This window comes from Anticarsia gemmatalis, chromosome 18, assembly GCF_050436995.1.
Source record: "Anticarsia gemmatalis isolate Benzon Research Colony breed Stoneville strain chromosome 18, ilAntGemm2 primary, whole genome shotgun sequence".
Taxonomy (NCBI): domain Eukaryota; kingdom Metazoa; phylum Arthropoda; class Insecta; order Lepidoptera; family Erebidae; genus Anticarsia; species Anticarsia gemmatalis.
In genome coordinates, this window is record NC_134762.1 from 11,665,140 (window position 1) to 11,692,198 (window position 27,059).

Here is a 27,059-nt window from a genome sequence, read left to right on the forward strand (position 1 = left end):
CAGTAAATCTATCAGTTTGATCGTAGTGCCATTGTTTCGTGTGTTATTTATGATGGAGCGTGCGCGTGCGCTGGCCTTCGGTCTCGCTGCGGCGCACGCGCATGGCGTATGTTCGACATTTCTTCTAGTTAGCCTTGTTGGAGCAGCTCCTGCGTTTATAGCCTGCTACTTATAGAGGATAGTCAAGGTACGATTAACACGAATATCTGAGACATACTATCTTTATTTGTATTATCTCGCCGTCTTGTTTCCTGCGAAAGGATAGGTCAAGTAGGAATTAGTCACTAGTCAGTACGCTCATGAACACTATCTATCTTTAATAGGGCACATTATCAAACCTAAGTTACTACTGAGAATCCCTTTAAAATAAATTCGATAACATTTTTCCAAATTAATAACGGGAACACGTTATCAGCTATAATAAAGTGAGTTAAAATCAGTTTCGTATAGTCCGTCGACTCAGTTTCAAACCTGTACATTAACGAACTAAATTCGACCAATATTACATTAATCAATCTATCATTCGATCAGTGGATGTTTCACATACATATTAGGCGTATCGCGGGCGCAACGTCACACGGTCACACTGAGCGACAAGCAGTCTGGCAGTCTGGCAGTCTGGCAATGTGGCAATGTGACACAGCTGATGTACAGCTGTCGCATCATGTGGCCACTTGTGAACTTCTAACGATTGACAGACATCCTGGCGAAGTTTATAACGGTTTTATATCAAAATATAGAAGACATTTTCGGTAAGATAGCTATGTGATTGAGAATGTGTTTTGTCTTGCGAGAGCCGAGGTACAACGTTCGCAAATCATCTATATTTATGTCTATCATGGACATTATGTTCTTTAAAAAATCTTAGAATATCTTAGACAGAATAAAAGCTAGTAAGAAAGTATTAATAACTATATGACAAAAAACATGTCACTTGATATAATAAAAACCCATGAATGTCCCACTGCTGGGCAAGGCTCTCCGCCCAGAATGGGAGAGGGGTTAGGTTTTTAATCCACCACGCTGGCTAAGTGCGGGTTGGCGACTTTGATTTTCAAAATAGTCGTTTTAAAAATCATCCTATGGTATCTGCCTATCATTAAGTGATCAGACGTAATTACGCTCAACCCAGCTAGAAAATTTAATCTTATTGCCCCTGCTTCTTCGCCATACCTTTACTGTCAGATATTTCCAAATTAACTTTTAAACACCACAAAATAAGATTCAATAATAGGCAATGTTTATCCATAACCTTTTAACCTACAGTAAGAAATAATTAACAAACGAATATTTAGAATACCATGCGCACACGCATGTGTTATCGTGTGTCGCGCGCATCGTCAGTGAAGCGCCGCGACTGCGCCGATACGCCGATATCACTGATAACGCTTATCAACAATGCGCCGAACATCTTGTGCTATTCTTAGACTTTCCTAAGTTATAGTGACGTCATGGAGTCTATGTTAAGGTTAAAGGTCAAGCTGCATATACGGTTAAAACATTAGTGATAGTGAAATTGTGGCTAAGCTCTAAGTCTTCTTAGGCAAACCTGTATAGTAGTACATAAAATTAAATAAAATGCTGGGCCTTTCTGCTACGATTTCTCTTATCCCTCGATCACTTGCTCTGGCTATTATTTTTGAACATATCTACATAGATTGTCCTGCCATTTTCTTTTAGTCCTTTTCGTTACCAGGCCATCTCGCGGGAGGTATATTAGCTTTTGGTAATGTTAGTTAATTTTACCGGGTTTATTCGGTGGTCTACTAAGTTTTTAAATCAAAGCAAAATGTACTATAACGAAAAAATAAGCGTTATAAAAGGTCATCGGTCGTAGTTCACGCTCTCGCGGTGTACATGTATAGGTACTGTATGGTCCCACACCGCTGTTTCCGTTCTGTGGTCGACATACGAGCCTGCTTCCTCCGCGGGCACATTAGTTTACCGGAAATCTATGGACACTTTCATATCATTTTACTTTGACTAACATGCTTTTAATTTTCTTTTGCAGATTAACAAATACTCGCCGATTTGAATAACATACTTTTAATTTACTTCGCAAATTGACAAATACTTGCCGAATTGCTTTGCCGATTTCGAATAAAATACCAATAATAGTAAAAACCATGTATCCCCAGTTTCTGAGGTACATTTAACGGTAGTTTATCTATTCGATAACGTTTAATATCATATAAAAAAACGCTATTGAATAGATAAACTACCGCTAAATGTACCTCAGAGACCGGGCATTAATATATAATCCTGAGCGACGATTCTTCAATAAGCTTAATTCGACTACTTTTTGTGTATGAACACAAATTTATCCGTTTTAAATAGATTAAATATAAAGAAAGTTGTTTTGATGACCAATTGCAATCATTTTGTAAATTTTCCGTGACACACAAATATAAATACGCTATCAATCGTAACAGATTACTATTAATACTGATTATTTATTAATTCGTGATCCAAATTCATTAACAAGAAAGGTACTTCTTTTTTTCAGTAGACAGTTTTTGCAAATCATGAAAACTTGAAAGCCTTGAAAGACGTAGATAACTGACTGGCGCAAAAGAAGAAGTCTCATATTTTATAATATTTTACAATGCGGAGAGAAAGGCTGTAAGTGATGATACGAATGATTTGTTTGAGGCAGAGGGACTCATGATCAGTTATAAGAAAGCAAATGCGTCATAAAAAAATATACTAAAGTGTAGGTATATCGTGATATCTTCAGACAGAGTCATAAATATATTACGAGTATCGCGATAACGGACGCAACAATGATTGATACCAACACATTTGCATAATAATATAACATGCAATTAAAAATATACACTTTCGGGTGGCCTTCCGACCGGTTATAGAATGTCTCTTCTTTGAGAAATAAACTAACTAACAAGTATGTGAACTAATCGGGTTATTAATTGGGATATATATTAACAATTGTAATTTTTAAGGTGACTCACGATCTACGAGGAACGTAATGCGACAGATAGTGACTGCCAATATATGAATAAACTCCACCTGATAACCTAACCGAAACTTATCCAGAACTATTAAAACGAGGGCTTAAAGATATAACGCAAGACTGAATGCTAAGAAACTTAATTTACTTTTAATAACTCTAGCAGGCCGTGGTTACCTTACAAAATAGTTAACCCCACAATATACTTGTTTACGAACTAATGCCATTTGGTAAACACCAAGGGTTTATCCGGATGCTTCACAATTTAGATTGTACGTTGCTTGATCTACAGGGATGGGGTGTGATTCGTATCCTTGATTTGCATCAATTTGCATTTGTGTACAGAACTCCGACACAATACATTAATTATTTCTAGGCATAGTGCGGTGTCTGTTGAAAGGACTGTGTGTAAAATAAAGGGTTTATTCTGTGGGGTTGTCTATGAAACATGTTGTCTCTAGTGATTTTTCAGACCCTTTGTCCCTAGAGCGTTAAGAGGTTTAAACAATTTACTAAGTCCAATTTACAGATTGGCGATCACGTATTTCAGTTAAGAACTATTTGATAACCACTGTGCTGTACATTGTCTTCTCCTAAGAATATAGTGATTGACACGTTACGTCAAAGCAGCAATGTACTGAATAGTGACCATCAATTTGACGTGCACTAGTAGTCAACTGAGATACGTGATAACGCCGGTCGATTTTTAGTTTGAAAATTCAATAAAAATATTAATACAGAGTAGTACAGGCAAATAATTGGGTATTTTTTACGCTTTAAGCATTTTCGAGGTCCATACAAATAATTTACGTTCCTTCTGCTACATTTTGTATATAAAATGTTAAAATCTTCACGTATTTTTACGACTGAGTTAATTGTTATTGTAATAATGTACGCACTACGCAATATGAAGCAAGTTGTCGAAATATTAACATTGTGTAAACTTTTAATTAGTACTTACTGCTTTCTTTTGAAATATTGCTTAAAACTTGTTACTGGAATTGTACCCTTACCTGGAAATAAAAACATATTGTTAAGAAATAATATAAATATATTTATTTTTATACGCACGTGAATCATTTTTATATAAATTATAATAAACATTTTAATTACTAATAAAATTACTGGCTCTCGCCTGTTACTTCGTCTGCATGGATTATAGTTATAAATACTGATTTCTGGGTTAAAAGCTATCCTATGTCCTTTCTCGGGTCTCAAACTACAAAGTACAAAAGTTCTTCAAAATCGGTTCAGTGGTTTATGAGTGAAGGTGAGAGAGACAGACAGATAGGAGTTTATTTCGTATTGATTATTGATATCATTAGGAAAGATTGTAAAATAAATAGTAACCAAACAACGTATATCACGCAGAATTAATAATTTAATCACAGAATAAACTACTGGCAATTAGAAAAATTATCAAACATGCATTAAATTAATGTAAGATAAATCCAATAAGAAAAGAAACTTCAGACCTTACTTTAGTCAAAAGACCCTCTAAAGTCCCTATTGCGCTAAAATTTTATCAAATCCTCAACAATGATACTAATTAGCACAATAAATTAATTAATTATCAAAACGATATTCTAATTGACCAGTAGAAATGTGCAAGTAGATAAGTAAATAGAACAGCGATATTATCTATGCTAATATAAGTAATCGTATAAAACCGTCTCAGTGGAATAACGACCGATAATACGTGATATTACTTGTCTCTAACGCTTTTTATCGATTACCAAAGTAATGGGACACTTTTTTTTATTGTTGAACTTCTTGTTAGCTTATGTGCTCCTGGTACAATTGTTCAAATTTCAACAATATATAAATATATTAAATGTATGTGAAATGTTTATAAAATTAGTCACATAGAATTATGGAAACATTATAGGATAGCACAAGTAATTAAATTTTTGTAATAAGATAAATAAATAATGAATTATACCTGATAAGAAATTTAAATAGCTACTAAATGGTTAACAAAAAATACATTTTAAGAATTGATTTCTGTTGGTTTTTTAATGAATATTTCCACGTTTTTAAATAAAAGTGAAAACAATAATTAAAATTTATTTTTAATTTTATCATTTCACTGAAGTGTTACTCGTTATCAAACCAATTGGTTTCTTACAGCATTCTTATAAGAATCGAACCAAAGTTTCATTACAACGGCCAAAATAAATCAATTGAAGAACTCACCGTTAAATACTAAAGTTAACGCTATCTGTATAATAAAATTCGTTGTACATTATTTTTAAAGCACATCACTAACCACTGGATAACCGTAAAGGCGGGTTTACACTAACATAATATTTCGCGAGTGGCGACTTGTGTTTGCCGTGCGGTACGGGTGTCGACCGAAGCGCGGCGCACACTGTACTGTACCCACTGCCGAGTGCCGAGCTCTCTGTGCATGCCACATCTGGGAAAGTGGATGGTGTTATGCCGCTCGAGCCAAGGTAAGGTCAAGTTCAGCTCCGACTTAAGGCCAGGCATCCTCGTACGCGTTTTAAGTTTAATCTCTCGGTATTTATGCTAGCCTGGTAGTTTTGGTTCAAGTTAGTTGTGAAATACTTTGAACAATTTTGGAATATTTGAAAGTAGACTCTCCATACATTAAATTTTTAATTTCAAACGTAAATTGATAATATAATTATTAATATTTTAATTTATCTAATGTCCAATTAAAACTGTCACCGTGTCACCCGAGAATTTGGCACTGAATTATTTACAACCTTACGTAAGAAATTCTAACAAGAATTCGCATAACCTAATAGGTACCTATCTTCCGGCTACTACTTATTATATCACTTAGAGCATACCATTAAAATTTATTTTACCTATTTACATCTCAAACTAATTTTAATTTTCTAAACGTCGTATTTGCTAATGTAATTTATCTAATAAAATATACTTAAGATTATTATTAATCAAATTCGTCCAATAGGGCTTCCTATAGGCTATCCTGTGATTTTATCCATGTAAACTCTAAAGCTCAAATAAAAAAAAAACCTAGCACTCATATTTGCCCGCTTTCTCTTATTCATTCCTTATTGGACTTTTTACTAAAACTCAGCTATTTCAACATGGCAGACACGACTAAAACAAATTGGTTCCCTTCAACATTCACTCTCTCCCAGCATCTGCAGCACGTGAATCAATCTCGCGTGTTGACCTCTCACTCTCGCCAACCCCTTTCACCCTAAGCGAGTAAGGGATGGAACACATCCGCAGCGCGCAAGCTCACCCCTAGAGCACGACAGACGAATTATTGCCAGGTTTGGACAATCAATATGGCGGATTACGGGATGAATGAAATCATGGCGACCGCGGCAAATAAACATTAAAAAATATGTGCATTGCATAAATATTTTACGATGTTCCATGGCTGCTCGAATGAGGGTTTTTATGACTATTGTTTCCGTAACAATCGCAAATATTTTATGACATTTTAGTGATTTGACATTGATCGATTTTTTTACGTAAGGAATGAATGACAGATTGGCTCTTGCTATTAAATAACGGGCAAAAAACTGTTACTAGAATTATTTTTATTGCAATTATGCGACTGATCCAGATCAAAGTTAAGTGTAAAGAAAGGTTTATGGATTTTTAATTTAGGGTACTTTTTAGTAGCTACACAAATAAAAAAGTGATTTAAATTGTAATCATCCCTTCAGATTTCGTGTATATTTGAACAATGTGCATACACAAACCCCTAGAGATCTGCAACATGCGTGAGAGTTATTTAAGTATTTCTAAAACGAATAAAACCTATTTTCCCATACTAGAATACCCATAAACCAATTAAATTGTCTCTATGGTGCACCAACCACGTCACCATAACGCCCTTTTTAATAAAATATAAGATATAACTAAATAATATAATGAGATACCCCCATAATAACATGGGACACATCCCCAAACAGACATAAATAAAAGTTGATAAGTGATTTTATTGTATGGGAACTATTCGAGTAGTTTTGTTAGAGTGAAATGAATAGTTTCTAGCGTTTATGCAGCCCTGGTACTTGAGTGGTAAGTATACCAAGTACTACAGATTAATTTATGATGTCCTGGTATTTCAGTATTGCTTGCACTAGACGAAAATTGATCGAGATTTTTTATAACTTCTACGCATTTCTGTAGCCCTGGTACAATTATCTAGGTATACTAGGTGGTGGTACTCTTTTATTATCCTTTAGTAGTTTAGCGTTGTTTATAATATCCATATTTTCAAGGTTCCCATATGCCATGAATAAAACTATTAAGCACCTATCATAAAGCCATATGACCCATGACATAACACACTATAAACTTTTAACTAGTCACCATCTGTCGAGCGCTCAATAAGATCTATCGTATCGCTGTCCCATACCACTTAAGTTAAAAGTTGCTCTAGTATTAGTTACTTGTGGGAAAACCACTCGAAACTTACTCTATCACTTATCAACTAACCTGGAAGTTTGCCGCTAAAGTTAGTTCATATGAGTAATACATACTGGCTTATAAGAGGGAATTTATTTTATCGTACAGAATAGATATTATGTTTTATATTGCAGGCTACTTAAAAAAACAGAAAAGAAAATGTGACCATTTTACGAAATAAATGTAGATCACGATTTCTGAATCAAACGAGTACTACAAACTCCTTAGAAGTCATGAATGCCTGGTAACTCCAGTAAGCATTTTCAAAAACTACTCCATTACTATCAATAACTGTCAGAGTTATAATTTGAATTCACCGCCAGTTCAGAAAATCCAGGGCACTATTTAACCGTCAATTACTCAAAAGGACCTAGATTCCTATAAGTTTCTAGACCTAGCAATTAAAGAGATAGGACATCTAACAAAGTACGTGTAAATTTATTCGACATACATTGGAGATGACAGAGTCAGGCCGTATATCAATTGCGGCCCGAGATTAGCTCAGTTAAGGGCAATATACATGACACTTACAATTGCAAGCTATGACGTCATGCAATTTGTGCGACAATTACACTTCATTAATGGGAAATTAAGAGATTGATATAAAGATATCATGTGACTCATGAAGAACTATGTTAATATGGTGATAATAGCTATCACTAAGAAAAGTTCGTGGCGCGGATTATATGATTGTATGAAATGGAGCCCTATGTGTGCTCTATGTTTCGGTAAAATCTTATTAAATTCAGTACAAATTATGCTAAACTAGCGGACCGGCCTGACTTCATCTGAGTATAGTACAATTTCTTCCGGTTCATTCCGACAGTTGCAAACGTATTAAAAAGAGAATAATCCAATTTGCTTTAGTTATTCATAAGATATGCGCGTACATACAACATTTCTGAGATTCATTTTTATTTAGCCTTATTAAACACGGCTACACCTCACACCTGATAATCGTTCTAGAAATCCACACACAGTAAACCTAAGTTAAAAATACTCTATCTAATTAAAACAATTAGGTAAGTACTTATTAATTTGGGTCATCAAATTCTATCGTCAAAAATTACAATCAATGAATTTCACAACTCATCAATATTAGTTCAAAACTGCTAAACATTTACATAGCGACGTTGCAAAAACAACTATAACTAGTACTAACACAATTAAATAACAAAGTGCACAGTATACAGTCTACCTGTATACAAATGTGTTCAGTATCACAATACAACACTAATGTCTTCTGTTTGACAGTTGCATGTGTTTTAAAACAATGGCCACGTTTATAACGCGTGCTATGTCTATAATGTTTAGCAAACTTTATAACTCTGATAATAGTTGGACTTGATATTTTGAATATTTTTCTCATAGGATTAGGCATAGACCAGAAAAACGAGTCGATAAGAAGATATTTTTTGAAATACTAGAGCAGATTATTTATTAGCAACTATTTCCTTACAAACTCAAGAGTTACGCAAATCTCACATTTTTGTAACTTAGAAGACCTCTTAAACCTCTTTATCAAAACTTTTACCGAAATAAACTGACTTTATCACCAAAACGAAATTTGCTTGGCTATTTAATTAACCCTCATTCTCGTCATATTTCAAAAATGAGCAAACTACAATAGGAAACATACAGCTAAATTGGCAACAAAAATAACAAGGGGACTTTTAAAATCACGGGTCTATTTGGTGCATAGTCCTGTTATTACTTAACTGATCCTCCTCCTTAATTTGACTCCCTGTCAAATTAAGGCATTATTTAACTGATCACATTACACGAATTACGATTGTATTAGAAAATTAAAAGTGAATTACTAAACCCCGGGCCACTATTGAGCAGTCAGCATTTCTTAACAGAAATTGCTTCATTCATCAAAAGAATGATGATCGGTATTGTACGCATTAACGCAATAAACAATTAAGTGTTACGATTGAATATTTCTTAATGAAATGTGACCTAATCTCACATAATATGTGCCTTATCTACTATTTGAGAAGTAATTGAAATAGTATGCGTTACAAAAATAACATTTACCTACTTATTATGTAAATACAATTACCAGGGTATAATGAATCAAAGGAGATAGACGCAAGGCAAAACTTCCAAAAAGGATCATTTCTCGTGTTCGCACTAAAGCGTAGGTATGAAGGGGTATGAAACAATAGTATGTACATCTATGTAGCGATCAAAGTTCGGTTCTGCCTGTGCCAATGCCCAAGAGGAGAATGCATGCTATTATGTATGTATGTTTGTACAAAGGAACACTGACAAAGAGGCCTGATTTCCCTGAGGAGCCAGCGCTCTAGAATTACACGTCAAATTGCTTCCAATCCATGTTCCGTGAATGTATAACTACACCTATTTACTGAAAAACATTATAGAATATGCAAAGATAAATGATCAACCGATATCCTCCAGAAATTGGGTTTTAATAAAATTAAAGAAGATGTTAGTTTACAATGTAACTTTTCAGACATGCAATGTGTTTTGCCAGTACAAAATAATTACTAATTGGTGTGTCCATATGGAGAGCCATAATAATTTTAGTGTACCAAGGACTCACGCGCAATTAGCTCTACGACGTACTAGGGTAGCAACAATTGCCGCAGATGACGGACTTTAATAAATTAGTAACATCGCCACAAGTGGTTCATGATATCACTCGTATTTCCATATCAAACATTTGCTAAGAAAACAGATAACGCACACGTTCTACTGATTCATTCGTCAAAAGATACATGATACGGTGTTCGACATCAAATTGTATCAACAGTAACACAATGATAATTAATATCGCTTTTGTCATTAAAATCTCGAACATTTACATCACAATGGATGTTTTTGAAAACACCAAAATTATTTGCCGTTTAGTCATCCAATATTTGTACGTGATGCTACAAGAATTAATACGACTGTCAATCTTTTGCGTACGTGAATTTTACATAACCATATTTGTTCTTCCTTTTCGGTTCCAATAAAATTATTTAAGTTAGTTCAAAGAAATAACAATGTACAAAACAATAAGGCAGATGTTTAGACTCCATGCGTCAAGTATTTAATTATGTTCCAGGTAATAGGGGGCGTATTGCGTTGTACCGGGCGCATAAATCAACTTACATGCGCCACCGAGAGGCAGTCGGCAAAATAAAAGAATACAAAAGTGACACGCTGAATTATGTAAACAATTTTGATATTCATGCGATAGTAAAAGTATTTTCTTCGTTTTATTTTTCGTTTTGCTGCAGACACAGGCGGGGTGGGTGGAACTTTCAGATATAAAAAGTTGATAGAAAGGGGTCTGTCTGCCTCAAGTGAGGTTTGGCACAGGTGCAAGTCTCGGGTTGGCTCGCTGCCAACGACGAAGGTACCAGGAAATTATAACTTCGAGGAAAGCAATACTTGCACAATGCACATCGATTCGAAAAAGATATAGGCTTTGAGCTCATCACCCTTTTGCTTAGACCATCCGCTATTCATATTTTTGCAGTCTTAAATTGTTTCATATCGTTGTTTCTCATAAATGTTTTGTAAACACAAAGGTAGGTTTTGCAGTTCAGCACGTCCCCTATTTATACTATCGTTGCACCGTCTTATACTGTAACATATTGCAGTAAAAACACACAGGTATTTTGGTTATCTTACAGTGGGCGGTGTGAAAACAAACTCGACAGTTCTTGACATATTGGTCACAGAACAAACTAAATAAGATTAATAATATTGGTGAAAGCTATCTGCCACTATTTACTGACAAATATTTGTCTATATTTTCTAATGAGAGAATAAATATAATAATGATCCGACTTTCCATAACAAGCACCATAACAACAGGTTTAAAATACTAAACACACAGCTCTATACAAATATCTCAGAAGCAAAACACATTGTACCAGACTTGGTATTCCACGAAATTGAGGACTAGGAAAGCAGACCAACGCAGCAGTTAGCTAAAACCGCAAACTATTAAAGGTTGTAAGCAGAACTTCCGTCCAGACGAAACGCTCGAACGCCCCGAACACAGTCAGCTCATAAAAGATGGAAGGCAGTAAAACCAGCTAATGTATTGTTCCTGTACTACAGTGCACTATGTATGTATGTATACAAGGGGGACTGTCTAGACATGCGTGAGCAGTGCAGTAAAATGCAACGTGCCACGCCTATGGCGGAATTTTGTTAAGTATTGTTAAGCTCCATGAATGAAGGTACTGTAAGCTTGTTATTTTAGTACTTTCCTTGTCGTTCGTGAACTTGAATGTTTTGTTCTTGGAAATTAACAAGGAAAATAGTTTTTGAGCTACCTAGCTGTCCACATCTCCTTCGTCTGCGTATTTGCCAAGTTTATTTATGATTTCCAAAATATATAAGGGTAATAAAATGTGAGGGTTTTTAAAATTCTAGGTTAAGGAATAATGCTATGTCACTCTCTAGACTTCCTTAAAAAACCCTAACATAAATTGTTTATGGTGAGTACAAACCAGGGAGCGCATTTTTTCCAGATTCATTTCATCAAAACCAAAATTAGCCATAAAAGTAAAAGCGTTTTGTATTCGAGGTACTAGGAAACCATATTCTCGGACAGTTCACCGTTTGATCTCGCTGATGCATTTGACGTGTTGACTGATGTTTCGTATAGCTCCGTGTAAATGTACGCCTTAGTTTGTTAGTCCCAACGGTGTTCTATTTCTGTAGAATGTTTATCAACTTTTCTAACGCCATATGCGTTGCAATGCTTTCATGTTGCGCACTTGAAAGTAAGTATGCATGATATTTAAGTTTTGTATGAGGAATAGATCCCGTCTCTCACCATTTAAGTGGTTTGTTCGTAAACAAAATCTGAGTTTAATAACAACCTCCCCCTAGAGATCGGTAAATATTAGCAGGGGCTTTTGATATCAAATACCGTGTTACATTTTCCTTTACAATAGCGACTAAGCTCGAAGCCAACTTCTTAGAAATATGTGGTCCTGGTACAACGCTTTTCTCGAACGTATTTTGTATTGTGTCTTTCGAAAAAGCTGACAAATTCTTAAGCTGACGGTGGAAACATCTTTGGTACTTCTAAGAAACATTTTGTACACATTTTCCGTGTGGATAATGTACTAATGTTTGTAAAAGAATAACTTAGCAGTAGGCACCTTGAGTCAGTGCTTGCACAGATGTGTTCAGTCTGTTTTTCAGCCTTCGCGAGTTCACGTACGAAGCCTGTCATTATAATAATTTATTCGCTCTACGCCATTGTGGCTGGACTGGGTGTTTTTTGTGTCAAGAGCGAGCGAGCACTTGATCAAATAATACGTGTGTTATACGTGGATGACCTGTAAGTAGGATGTAACGTGACTGAAGCGATTGACGCGTTAGTAAATTACTGCTCCTCAATTAATAATGTTTAAAAGATGCCTTGATGAGGCTTAATGTTACGTAATCCATGATATCATTATTATTCGCGTAGCCTGAAGATATAGTAACTAATGTCATACTTATATCTAAATCATCAGTAAAATTTTGAAAAGAATGATTATGTAATTCAGTTTAACTATGAGTTCATATGCCAATATTCTGTACAGAATATACCTACGAAATACAAAAACACACAGTTGAAGTTTATAATATTATTCGGGACTTTCCAACCGGCTTAGTAATGCTTAACCCGTCAACGTTCATGCCAGACACCAGGCACGCAGCAGACTGCAGGGATTAAGGCTGCATACAAAGGGCAGGCTGTGGCAGACAGTCTGATTGCTATTCACGTGTCTGTGTGGAGAGTCTAGTGTCCTCGCCACTCCTGCCGCCGTTGTGACTGGCCCACTAGACTGAGTGTCCGCACTCGAACACTGTGTGTGCATGTGTCACGAATTACCAGGCTACCATGACTACACAGGAGACGTTTTGATTCGGAATGTATCGTAGTGAGTTACTTTTTTAACGTAGGGAATATTTTTCACTAATAATTATTTACAGTTCTGTAAGTTTTGAAATAAATCCTTATAAACCTATAGTAAATATTGATTTTTACTTCTGCAAAAATGGGATTCTGAATATCTAATGCCATTCATCATTCTGCTGCCACGAATATGAATACAAAATAAGATAGCTGTCGTGAACGACTCCATATTAGAATTGTAATGATCGTTATCAAGTTTTTTTGCGAAATAAGGATAATATATAAGCAATAGATCACGCGAAGTATATCACCCAGCTGGATGCCTCTACATACGGTATGGTGATGTACATTTAAATCGATATATGGCGAGCAGTGACGTCGCCTCGCCTTTTTCATCTGAATAAATCAAACATCAGGCAAAAAAGTGTTAGAGCAAGTCGCTAATTTAGAACACGCAGCAAACCGAGCGAGTTGTAGAAAGAGACGGACGGTTTACGACGAGACAGGGCCGCTCTTTCATCTCGTCGACAAAATACGACACTTTTAACATCTCCCACAGGACCCCTCAGTTCCGCTCCGTGTTTCTCTAAGGATTAATGGAGAGCCCTCGTAAGCTCCGGAATTAAAAATATTATTTATCAACTTCAACATCGTTATAGAACCAAATTAGATTTAATATTTCCTCTTTTGCGGGAGAAATATGTGAAGATTACTCTCGCTATAAACTTTCTTAAGACATAAAGATGAGTGACGTGTTGCATAAGCAGTTATAAGCGCACATTAACATGCAGGCGGTAATTAACACTGCATATTGAATGCAAGTGATAGTGCTCTTATTTAAACTTGTTCACATTTTCGACATCGTCCGTAGATCTCGAAATCTCGCATTCATAAAACCAGTATTGTATGTATGCTGTTTTAGCACTGAAATAGTGAGTTTTGCTAGTACAAACAATATACTGGGCCACACGCACGATTTTATGGCGAGCCTATAAATAAGCCCAAGTAGGAATGGACCTGCAAAACATTGCTATGTTTACTGCGCGTTTAATATATAAACCAAATAAAACAGTCCACTCACTGGGGCTTTGTAAAGAAAAACAAAGAACTGAAAGAACTAGCTTCCCCTGGCGGGCTCTTCATTCAATCTCAATTACCAGGCGCACAGCCGCGCGTGGAGCTAACAATGCAATAAAAACGTTTGAGTGGTATGTATCGGATGACGAAGCAATTACGTCAGGATGCGGGCGACTGACTACGAGGGTGTTATGCTGCCCTTGTCCTTCGACGGCCACTTCATCGTTCACCACTTGAAAATTTTGTTTATATTGTCAAGCTTTAAATTAACCACACGATGTATGGTTACTTTCTTCTAATGGTTTATTTAACTAATTAGAATGTTACACCAAGCCTAAACAAAATGAATATGCGATGGCTGAAGCATGCATAATGAGAAGTTACATTAGCGTATAATGGTTAACAACACCCACTTGTGTAGACTCAGTGGCGCTTATTGCCATTTTATTATGCGCAAATAATGACCAAAACTCATAATTGATAATGTTAATTCTCAAATGATTTAATCTAATGTCTCATTTTTGCGCGTCCGAGGGCGGATATCGTGTCGGGTTTAAAATATTAAACCACAATTAAGAAAGTTTTATTAACACATCCATACATAACTATATAACGTCGTGTCTACACTTGTGCAAATAAGCTCACGCTATTTCTATTTTAGTTTTTTATACTAGGAAGTGTGGGAAGCCTAATTTAGCGAATGAGGCTTATAGCAAATAAGTTGTTTAAACTTTAAACCACCTGAAACACTCCGGCAACACGTCACCGACACGAAAACTAAAGTATGTTTTAGAACAAATTACAATTCATATTTAATTAGTTTCAAACATTGTCACCTGGCGACACTCCTGTAGAAGACACCACATTATTATATTATTTTAAAAAATCACATAAGTTTTACCATATTGTCGTCGGCCGTCGGTAAATTTCGTGCGTAATCGTAACCACGGCTTAACGTCCCATGTCTTAATGCCAAGCCGCTAAAAGAATGATGCGACGACCAATTAATACTCGCACTGTGTTATTCATAGCGCGATGTGTTTGACGAGTGATATAGATTACAACGTACACATAGTGCCACATATTTGTAACATACAACTGTTATTGACTGACTGACTGACAGACGATGATACTAAACCAATGAGTAGTTTTTTTTAAAGACCACTTCCGCACTAAGATTTGCTCTTGTGTCGCGGGGACTTTTACAAATATACAAACGACGGACACAAAGTAGAACCAGACCCGAAACAATTATTTATGGATCGCACAAATAATTGTTCCGTGTGGAAATCGAACCTATGAACTCCTGACGCAATGGTAGCGGCGTGGCGACCGCGTTTCCTAAAGCCGCCTTAGTGCCGATTCACTAGGTTTCATTGAGGTAAGCAAGGACCAGCTTTTAAGTGGACAGAGCTTTTAAGTTACATGTCGTCACACTTCAGAAGGTACGGTTAAATCCCGTATTTTTGCCCTTACCCAAAAACAAAGGCATCTGCTCGGCTTCCAAATATCTTAAACCGAAAAAGCACAGCCCAACAATTTAAAAAAATATTATTTCTAGATTCTTTATGAGCGACCAGAGAAGTAAAACGCACAATTTTTATCAGTAGCAAGTCCCATATTGGTAGTTAATTCCCCTCGGTCAGCGTGTGCCCTCATTGAACAATGAAAAAGGGTTACCTAAGTAAGATTGACATTCATTCCCCACTGCCCTTAGCTAACAAACTAATAGTTAAACCGAGGCTTAAGTCCGTTTCAATATCGTGCTGCGTAGCTTAAACACGTACTTGAAAAGATTGATCAACATAATGAACAGCTCCTTATAAGGATCACGACAAAAAGTTACCATATCTTATTATTTACGGCTGTTTTTTTTGCTCTTAGAGTATTTGAATAGTTTAGGCACGTTTGGGTTTTAAAGGGTGGATGCGGGTATTTTAACATCCACATTCCTAGTTATGTAAAGAATGTTTGCCTATTACCATTTACTTTTGTTTGCTATGTGGGAATTTTAATGAAAATCCCTGCAATATTTTACCATGTGGAGTAAGTGGAGTCTCACCCTGAACTTCATTTCAGAGGTGGCATGTGAAACTACTACTAGGGCATTAATACGTTTCTAGTACTTCTAAATTACCAGAAGAACAAAACCCATTAGGAGCAAAGAAAAATAGAACACCACACATTCGAAATTTGAGTAATATCCGTGAAAGAAATAAAAAGCCATAATGTTCTATTTTCGAATGCGGCTAATTCACGGTCCGCTGGTGCGAGAGGAAGTACGGCGGGCGCATAGGTAGTTGCCCTGACAAAAATATCAATATTTGTGCCTCCTCGGCGGACTGCGCTCCGTGTACCCGGTGCGTTCATACGTGACATACTGGAACGAGTAAGGATACTCTTTCACGTACGCTCCAAATTTATTTATTCATTTTAGATTTATGTCGCAACTCGAACAAATAATAATATTATTTTTTGTCGAAAACTTGCAATTTTCAGCAGAAATCAGAATGTTTTTATTATTCTTCTATGCTGCCCATAAATGACAATTGCCTCAAATGCAGCAAAAAGGTCAAAAAACACATTTAGTGCAGTATTTCCCCAAAAATGTCGCAACTAACCCAGTGTGTCATATCGCACAGTTTGTACACCGATAACAATCTCGTCGTAAACCGTAACGAGTTCGTAGGTCACACCCAACAAGTTTCACGCAACTTTTATTTAACACGAATTTTCATAACAAACAATTACGAAACATAAAAGAAAAAAGCGGCATTTTGGTAACATATTACTCATATTATCTTTCAGAACATATTATTTCTTTGTTTAAAGGACTTTTTCAACAAAAAGTATCAAGAGCAAATTCATTTTCAATCTAATTCATTTTGAGAAAAATTAACAGTTTTCACAGTCACGCGAGAAAATGATGATGAAGTAACATTCATTTCAAATACTGTGCCGATATTGTGCGTATTGTCGAACCAAGATGGGCTATTCCAGTGAACAGTGTATGTTGTGTACGCATAGCGATGCGCGCGCATATCCGCTCAGACCGGTCGGCTGCGCAAGAGTCCTTTTTGTCGCCGCATCGCCGCATCGGGCCCCGAGCGCCGCCGAACATACACGGAGATTTACGAACACGGTAAAAGTAAAAGAAAGTACGGAAAGTAATTATGAAATCCTTATTTTTATCACTTTAAGCTTATTACTCCAAAAAGGATATTTAAATACTAAACAAAAACGTTTCTTTTTATCAAAAAGAATCACCGGACCTTGAATGAAGCACTTAAAGGTAGAAAGAAAGTAAACGATAACGACAAATAAAGGCTTAAATATTTGAAGAATGTATACGGAGACGACATCCGTCAGTCTCACGATTTTAGAAAGGGTCAACCAAATTTGCAAACATTGATCATCAGATCTTTACCAACTTTCCATAGCATCCGCCTATGAAAAAGAAGTTCAAGACTGTTGTAAACTAAGACAGGATAAGGTCAAAAATCTGGTCAACAGTATTTATATCCTGTGAACAACTGCTTGAAGAATTGTTGGGCTTGCTGGTCTCCTAGTCATGGCAGAATGCAAAAGTTAAAAAGTACGAATTTGATCAGAGCTCGTAACTTCGCATAATACCACTACTTCATCTTTCTTGCAAATGAATGCTGAAAGATGCGATAACAATTTAGTTTTTTAGCAATTACTATTATTACTCTTACAAGTAAGGAGTATTAATTAATTATCATGAACGTTGCATTTCTTCCGCGTGTACTATGCAATTAATGTCAAACCATGTATAGTGGACTCGCGGTATAATAGAATTAATATCTGATTGCATAACGAGAAAGCCTAATTAATTAGTCATATATACGGTTAGTTAAAACAGTGGGGCACTGTAAAGCAGGGAAAGTGAACACGATGAGCACACACACACGTAACTACTGAAAATTACAATAAAATTAACGAATACAACAGAAATGTTTAAATTGTTTTGTTTTGAACACTTTGGTTCAACAATTAGACTTTCTTGTTTGGCTTTTAATGTTCATAAATAGTTGCAAATACCGCCAGTCAAAAAACATTTCTACACATTTTACAGTCTTCAGAGAATATGATGAACGTTGACATTTCAATTTGACCAATACCTAAAATTTAAAAAGTAACTGTATGTCTGTCTCTGCTTCATGCCTTAACCACTGATCAGATTTGGATTGAATTTTGTAGTTTAAGTCCCAAGGAAAACCCATTGGATAGTTTGTATCCCGAAAATACCACGAAAAACGGGAACAAACTGTAGTAGAGGAACAGGAATAAACTCCTAAAGTTAGGAAATAAAGTTTCCCAATATTTATACTCCAACATATTTCAAACAAAGATACTCGACATTATGAAAAAACAACAATAACATCAAATACCATTATTTCACATAAAACTTTTTATCCACAATCCGTGAAAAGCCACACACAAACTTTACCCACAAACCTTAATACGAGTTGAAAACAAAAAAGTGCAGTAAAGAGTTTCAACTTAGTTTTATGGTGCTGGCTGGCAAGAAACTTTTGCTGATCCACTTGCCATTTGAAGTGAAAAGAGTAAAACGTATGAATATTAATTAAATTGTAAAACAACGTTACTCATTTGAATACATCAAGTTATGTGTAATGGACTTACACTCATGGGAGAGTGTTATAATTAATTTAGGAGCTCTGAAATACAAATTAGTTTGCTTTTTTAAATACCATCACTATCTTTTTCAGGTCAGTATGCGTATCACGTATCTCAATTGACAACTAGTGTATACAAATTCAATACATACCTGCTTTTACGTACCGTGTAATAATCTAAGATAGCATAGCTGCTTTCAAATAGTTGTCAACTGAGATACGTGATAGTCCCTCTGGTCTAGAACTTATAATAATATTTTCTTTGTACATAATGATTTATCGTTAGCTTCATGCTATAGACCTTTTAGTAAAGTTCTACACCTCTTTCTAAGCTTGGCTTTCAGTTAATCTAATGATATTATATCGGTATTGTGGTAGGGTAGTCTCTGCCTACCCTTATGGGTAAATGGCGCGAATCTCTGTTTAAGTATATGAAACGACATTTACTAATATGATATGAAACGTAAACTTGAAAATCAAATAATAAATCGACATTTTAAAACTAGGTGTGTCAAAGCTACAAACAGCATAATAGCTCTCTTCATACAAGTAACATGTTCATTAGTTATGATAGAACAATGGCAGGCGGCGCCACTGTCGCCGGCACTCGCCAGCACTCGGCGCGCTGCGTGGGCGCTACGTTCCGTGTCGTTGTTATGATACAACTATCAACTAAGTGATGATTACTGATGATCGATCAACTACACTAGTTCAAGCTGGTAATAAAGACTGATATGTTCAAAGTTATTTAACTGTAGTTTTCTTTAGAAATTATTTGGACGTTGAGATGAATTGCTAAATATTTTGTAGTTATTTTTGTATTGAAAAAGGACTGGTTGCGATGTTCTACTTAACTTTGCGACTAAAAACATAATCTGTTTCAATTAGCTCTGCGAATAGAGGCGTAACGTTATTTATTTATTTATTTGGCATATCAACAGCATAAACACAAAAGTATACAAAAATATTAAAGTAGAGGCCAAGTCTTGTGCTCACGCCAATTATAGACATGCACAACATTTATATGTAAGTAACATAGAAACAACATACAAAAATATAAAATGTAACTTATAAACTATACCTTATATCTAATAGGAACTGTAAAAAACTAATAATATATAATCTCTATACAATGGTAGCCATAAAAAAATAGCTTGAAGCGTCGACGTTACAAATGTATATCTTGATATCAATCTTATCATTAGTTCCATATGCAATTTCCATATTTTCATAAATCATCTGCAATACAGTATTGCAGCAGCGATACCATTCCATCTTGTTAATAATACACTATTTATTTACTGCAATCTCTGATAGCGTTTAGATAACATTCACCTTGTTATCAGAACATGAAGAAACTGTGTTTAGTCATTTACTTTCGCGAACACAGTACAGATAAATTGCTTATTTCTGCGACTGCAATCAAATGTGACGAATAAAACAATAAATAAATATAAATATCATTGGACAACTCACACACGGTCATATGATTCCAAACTAAGCAGAGCTTGCAACCAAATAACTGATAAACATACTTATATATTTCTAAATACATACCTACATAGACAAATTAACAGGCTCAGAACTGATACATCACACAAACATTTGTCCTGGGTGGGATTCGAACCACACGCGGCGCTACGGCTATTGAGGCGAGGTGACCATTCCAACCACTGCGCCAAACGTGCAGTTCAATCGATGTTTGTACAAATCGATTGCATATCGATATGACGCAACGATTCGATGTATCGCATCGAGTAGCACGTGGACAAAAAGCAATGTATTGAAGAGTTTGTACGTAACATATAGCCTAAATACTACACAATAGATAGAGGTATGCTTGTGTCGATTTCTGGCGATGTATAATCGATTATTTAAAAATAATAGCATTACATAGCTAAGCGTAGGAGTGTTAGTATGGTACACCAATCTTCTTATCGTCCAAAAGCAGTCAGGAATGCAAGACAAAAGGAGGCAAAAGAAAACAAATTACTAGTTGAAATAGTTCCCTATACAAATTTTTCGTATCATTTATAGTTCTGTCTTGAATATTGTCAAGTCAGTTAATGAGACAACTCGACAAATATCAAATGAAGTTCATAATAACGTTGATTTTGTCCTAAACGTTTTAAACGTATATGGGAAAGAAGGGCATCCAAATCAAAGACTACCTCAATCTACGGAATCTGTACAACGAAACCTTAATAAAAGTAGGGAAAATAAGATAGTAAATAGAGAATACAAATAATGACAAATCACGAAGCGAATCATCACTCACCAAATATTGAACAAGCCACTCTCGTTGTAGGCAAACAAACAGTTCACAAAAATGCATACGTCGATACACTCGTGAGTCATACAGAACAAAGAATTTCATTGAATTTCATCATAGAACCATTACCTATGCACTCACGATTCTTTCCATTATTTCGACAATTACAATCAATATGAAATTTTCGCAAAAATATTTTGGTCATGACTTTTTGGCACACTAAAATAAAGATTTTAAAAGAGCGTGTATGTCCATAATAAAATTGCAATATTTCTAGATTAGTGTTATTGTTGTTCGAAAACAGTGGTATAGTTTTGAAGCATAATATACTAATAATAATTGCAATCAAGGAGTCAAATATTGTCACAAATGATTACGTGTCAAATTTACAACATGAAATCACCGAAATGAAGAGCCCTATTAAAATCAAAGAAAGGGGAAAATAGCATATTTTAAGTCCGAAAAACTGACTTTACAAAAAATATGTCTGTAAGATTTTAAAATCCACATGAAGCCAAAACAGGTGGAACCGCTAAGTAGGTACTAAATGACCTATTTATATTTTACAAAATCGCTGGTATTCTTAGTGAAAGGCTTTTGTTTAAAGATGACCATTAAAATGATTGCAGATTGATACGAGCGTGGAATAACGACTAATAAAAATGAACGACATGAGAACATAACGTTTATGAAGCTTTTAAACGATCAACTTAACTATAAACTTTCTGCTTTCAAAGTTGAACAGCGCAAGTATTTAACACTCATTTACTAAACTTAGGCACCACTTAAAACACTTAGTTCAAAGTTTACAAATCCAATTATGCTTTGTAGCGGAAATTTATCACAATTTCCTTGTTTTTACCTACTTCAAAAAAGAAGATTAGTATTTTTTAAGTTGCTTATTTAAGTGTTTTAAGTTTATTATCCAAAAAATGTGGTGTATCCCTAAATCGACCCATCCAAATTTTATATTCATTTGACCAACCCGCGTTTGGCCAGCGTGGTGGACTCAAGGCCTAACCTCTCTTTCATTACGGGAGGAGACCATTGTCCAGCAGTGGGACAGTAATGGGTTAAATTTATTTATTATATAAATTGACCTTTATAAATTATTCCATAATATCAAATTGATACGTAAAGCTCGACAGACAGGAACAACAAAGACATTACGCATGGATGCATGTACAAAGCGCGTCACTGGCTTTCATAAACGTATGAAGCTTAACTACAGTTCTATCAGTTATATGGATGGTTATAACAAAGCAGCTATCAGAAACGGTCTAAACATTATATGAATATTTAATGTATGTATAATAAAAATACGGGAATTAACGTGAACACGCATTTTACCTTAAAATGCCTAACGTTTCGGACAACTGTATTCTATTATACATGCAACGCGAGAGTTTAAAAGTTATGATTATATGACTTAATCAAATACTTTAAATTTGCGAAATATAGAATATTTTCAATTTGAAATCTTCTAAGTGGGTATAGACATGCCAATTGGTATTGCATCTTTAATTTAATCTATGTTTGCATTTCAAAATGAGACCAATCAAAGAAAACGAGTTCTAATTAGATAACACAAAAATAGGTCAAACAGTACAAATAAAACATTTGACACGAAGCATTCTTCAGTCTTTAGTAAGGAAAGAAATCGCCGAAGTGCTCAGAAATCAATTAGCTGTTATATTAACCTGATTACTTGTTAAAAGCTTTTAAAAATTGAGTAATGTGTGGTGAAATGCAATTTTTCAACTGTTTTACAACTGGAACGTTTTAGCAGTTGTTTATAAATGAAGGGCTGATAGGAGAACGATGAGTGTCATTACGAAATAAGAAGCAAAACACCTTAGTTCTGACCTAATTAATCTCTATTTCTCTTTAAATATACTATCAAAGTTTAAAAACACTTATGGCCGGTTTCTCAAGCATATTCAAACTATCATTTTTATACGAGCTTAAACGCTATTGAATAGATAAACTACCACTTAATGTATCTCAGAAACCGGGCTTAGAGTTTCATTTAATAGACTTATTGAAATATTTCGCAATTAATTACTTTATTGCCTGTTTTCACTTAACGGGGTCTTTTATGCAGTAATTCTTTTAGATTCCATTTTGCCCTAGTCTTTTAGATTCCATTTTGCCATAGTCTTGGCAAATCCACAAAGTATTTGCCAGTAAGTCTGCTAAATTGCACTTACCTTTACTGCTAACTATAGATAATTTTCACGTATCTACAGGCTAAATTCTTTAAATTCCTGAAGTGTATCGTAGATTGTAACTACTTAGCATATAAAGCCAGTGGATGTTATCAGCCACGTCCGTACTAGGAGCGCAGGATTGCGAGGAGGTAACGACACAATCATTCAACATTGTTATTGATGACACGTCGCATCATTGAGGAAGAAAGAGTACAGTCTCTGTCCATTTCTGTCTTTTGCAAAATTGGCTTTTAAACTAAACTAAGTCGCTTAAAGCCCAGATGAGATTATAATAAGTAACCAAAAAAGGGCAAAAACGCTAATGGATGTAAAAATGTAATAAAGCTACTTGGTGTTAATTTTGTAAGCTAAAATGATATTAATTAAAGTGAATTAATTTTAGGTTCAAACATCAAGAAATTCTGTGCGTACAATCGATCTTTTTGTAGCTATACCGTCACTATTTCTAATACATTCTCGGTAACTCTCCCTCGCTATACAAAAATACCCAGACGCACTCAACCCTAATGCTGGGGCTACATTAGCGGGCTATGGCGAATATTCGTGTTAACGCGATGAATGTGGCCGGGTTCATCGTGTCATCGCGTAGTATTCGGGCGAAGACGATGTAGTATCGAGGAGCTGTCGGTAAACTGGCGCGAATCAAAGGGATTTGTCGCGCCAATATTCGCTTAGGTGGCTACATCTACGTCAATTCAGTGTCGTCCAGACTTTGAAGCGAGACGGACGTGCATTTAATTTTTTACACTATGGAGTGGAGTAACATTTTTAATTTACCGCTCACGTCTCCGCACAACAAACTGAACAGCACAAGGCACGATGCATCGCGTCAACTCGACACGAATCTTCGCCCGCCTTAATGTAGACAAGAACATCGCCCATACCCGAACACGATGTTTTTGTCGCGCCAACACCATACGAATCTTCGCTCGCTAATGTAGCCCCAGCATAAGAATGCGAAGCGCACCGTCTGACATTTATGATGTCAATGTCAAACCCTTTTATAGAGCACAATATCAGGCAGCCATCTCGCCGCGAGCCTACACCGACGCAATAACTCCATCAAGATCGGTACAGCATTTACGAGCCTCGTAACATGCGAACACACGCGACACAAATAATAAAGTTCAGCTATAAACGGAATGTTCTCGAAATGGACACAAATAAATTATAAAGACGATAACTATTTCACATATTCATAGTTTAATCCTTGTTTGGTAGAAAATATACAAAATGAAACAGTATTTTGATACTTCAAAGTATGTATAATCAAAATTCGTTCGAAACATTGCCAAAAAAGTGTTCAAATGTGTTATGTGCTTAACAATAATATCTGTATCACAAATATGGTGTTATAAGCTGCCAAGTCTTTTATTTCGCCGACTTATTTATCACTACATCGTTAATCTTATAAGGCATTATGAATATGTTCCGAAATATTGTAAAAGGAACAATAGACTCATAAATTAGGGTCAAATCATTTGACTCCATTGTTTAGGAAATCAAATCAATTCTTTTGATAGAGCCGAGTCGGTCGAATCAATTCATTATTGTGTTTATGGCAAATATTGACACTTAATATTGCCAAAAATATTGTTACTGATTCCCCGCCAAAGCACAGACAGAAACTTTAACATTTTCTATAGCAACAAGAAACTTAAGGTATCATAGAAATTGTCCCGTATATTTTTTTGGCCATACAGTTTTTATTTAAGGTCAAAGTGGACCTTTTCAAATACACCAACTGCATCCTAGTAATATTTTTTATTACTATATCACCCTTATAAAACCACGCGACCACACCGTGCGTAAATATTCATAGCACACGTTTAAGAGTGCAAAAAGATACATAACTAAAGTTAACATTATAACTCGATCTAGTATTATGTAAAGCATCACTACTAGCCGGTTTCTGAGACACATTTCGCTGTAGTTTATCTATTCAATAGCGTTTAAGCTCATACAAACATGACAGTTTGGAGGTAAGCACGGACCGGAGGTAAGAAAGTCTTGAAACCCAAGTTGAATATTGTCCTATTCTATTCTATTCTGTCGTAAGGTAAGTGGTCAACCTAGTGTCAAAGTTGTTCAAGCCGCCTGAAAGGCCTTTGACATGGCTTAACGACTGTTATCTTAGCAGACAACAACCGGGACCTACTATTTAAGTGCCCACCGAAGCACAGAGACGCTCAGTTCAAATATCACCATGCGGTCACCCATCTATAGATTGTCCGCGCCAAGGTTTGCTTAACCCACTGATCGTTTACAAACCGGTGAGCGCAACTCGCTTTGTATCTCATTTAATATTGTCCTAATCATGACTTCCATAGCTCAACAAAGCGACAAGACAATTACCGCGGCCCCGCCTGTAATCCGTCGGTCAGTGAGCGATAACCCGCCGGTCATCAAGGCTTGTCCCTTTATTGTGCTGCCCACGCCACAGTCCCGCGGCTGTAGCGTTAGATCCTGCTCGGAATGGTACGAGTATTAAGATGATGGTCCACTGGTAAAGCGAGGCGAGGCGAGATAAAGCGAAACAAGAAGTGAAAGAATTTCCTCGTCTTTGATAGAGTAAGCCTAGAATTCAAACATAATTATTTTAATTTTGCCTACGGAACGAAACGAAATCCTTACCACGAAATTCTATTACGTTAAACGCTTTTGTGTTATAAATAATATAAAACGTAAGAAGCATGATTTACTTTGAGAATAACATTTAAAGTCCCTGTAAAATTCAGTTTACCAAAGAGACAAGCCACCTTAAACTTTATGTGCTGAAACCGTAGATCCTGAACGAAGAATACTCCTTTCAAAGAAGCATTATAAAAATATTCTAATTCTCGGTTCATTCGCGTCGCTTCGCTTCGACAGTGGAAAAGCGTTTTAACATAATATGTATGTATTGTAAATGACACGTAGTATAAATAGTTATAAAAAGTGTCCTTTTGAAATTGATAGCTTTATCCTTTTAGTCGATACTATCCATACGAACAGACCACCCTGCTCAGTATGTGGGTGTTCTGAAGTATTCTTATTGGGAGGGCAGGGGTGGCTTTTTATAGGATTAATGTTTTGACAACCAATACGATTGATAAAGAGTAATACTTGGTAAAAAGAACTAGTTGACTTCTTCCACCTTATATTTAAGACCTTTAAGTTTTGTACTTTGAAATGAAAGTTGTATAAAAGTCCAGTCAACTTATGTACTTTAGTTCCAAGAAAAAACAATTCGTAAAGACAAATAGCATACGATAGAGGAAGACACTTTCGCAGCTAAAGAATAAATCTTGCTACTACTAAATGTATAAAGATCATAAATTCTAATCTATATTTCGTTGACAGGCACGTAGGTGTACTTCCAACATACGCTCTCAATGACAATAGTTAATTTGACAGATTCACTCTTAACATCCGCTCGGACACCGTCCAGTAATACTCTAAGTCACGGATGTTGGTACGTCTCACCTACACACTGACCCACATCTACACTAATGCAATTGTACACGGACAATGAACCTATCTGATAACCATCTCCCGTCCT

At 35.7% G+C, this 27,059-nt stretch overlaps 1 protein-coding gene across 2 annotated transcripts in view; it reads right to left on the minus strand.

The window, feature by feature from the left end:
• Positions 1–27,059, minus strand: part of LOC142980402 (uncharacterized) — a 108,954-nt gene that overhangs the window by 72,382 nt on the left and 9,513 nt on the right. Inside the window, exon 1 of one of the 2 annotated variants that reach the window (XM_076125744.1) lies at positions 5,165–5,352. The exons of the other annotated variant lie outside the window; for it this stretch is intronic. The gene's annotated coding sequence lies outside the window, so the exon portion shown is untranslated. Of the gene's footprint in view, positions 1–5,164; positions 5,353–27,059 lie in introns of those variants that run through there. 2 annotated transcript variants of the gene reach the window in all.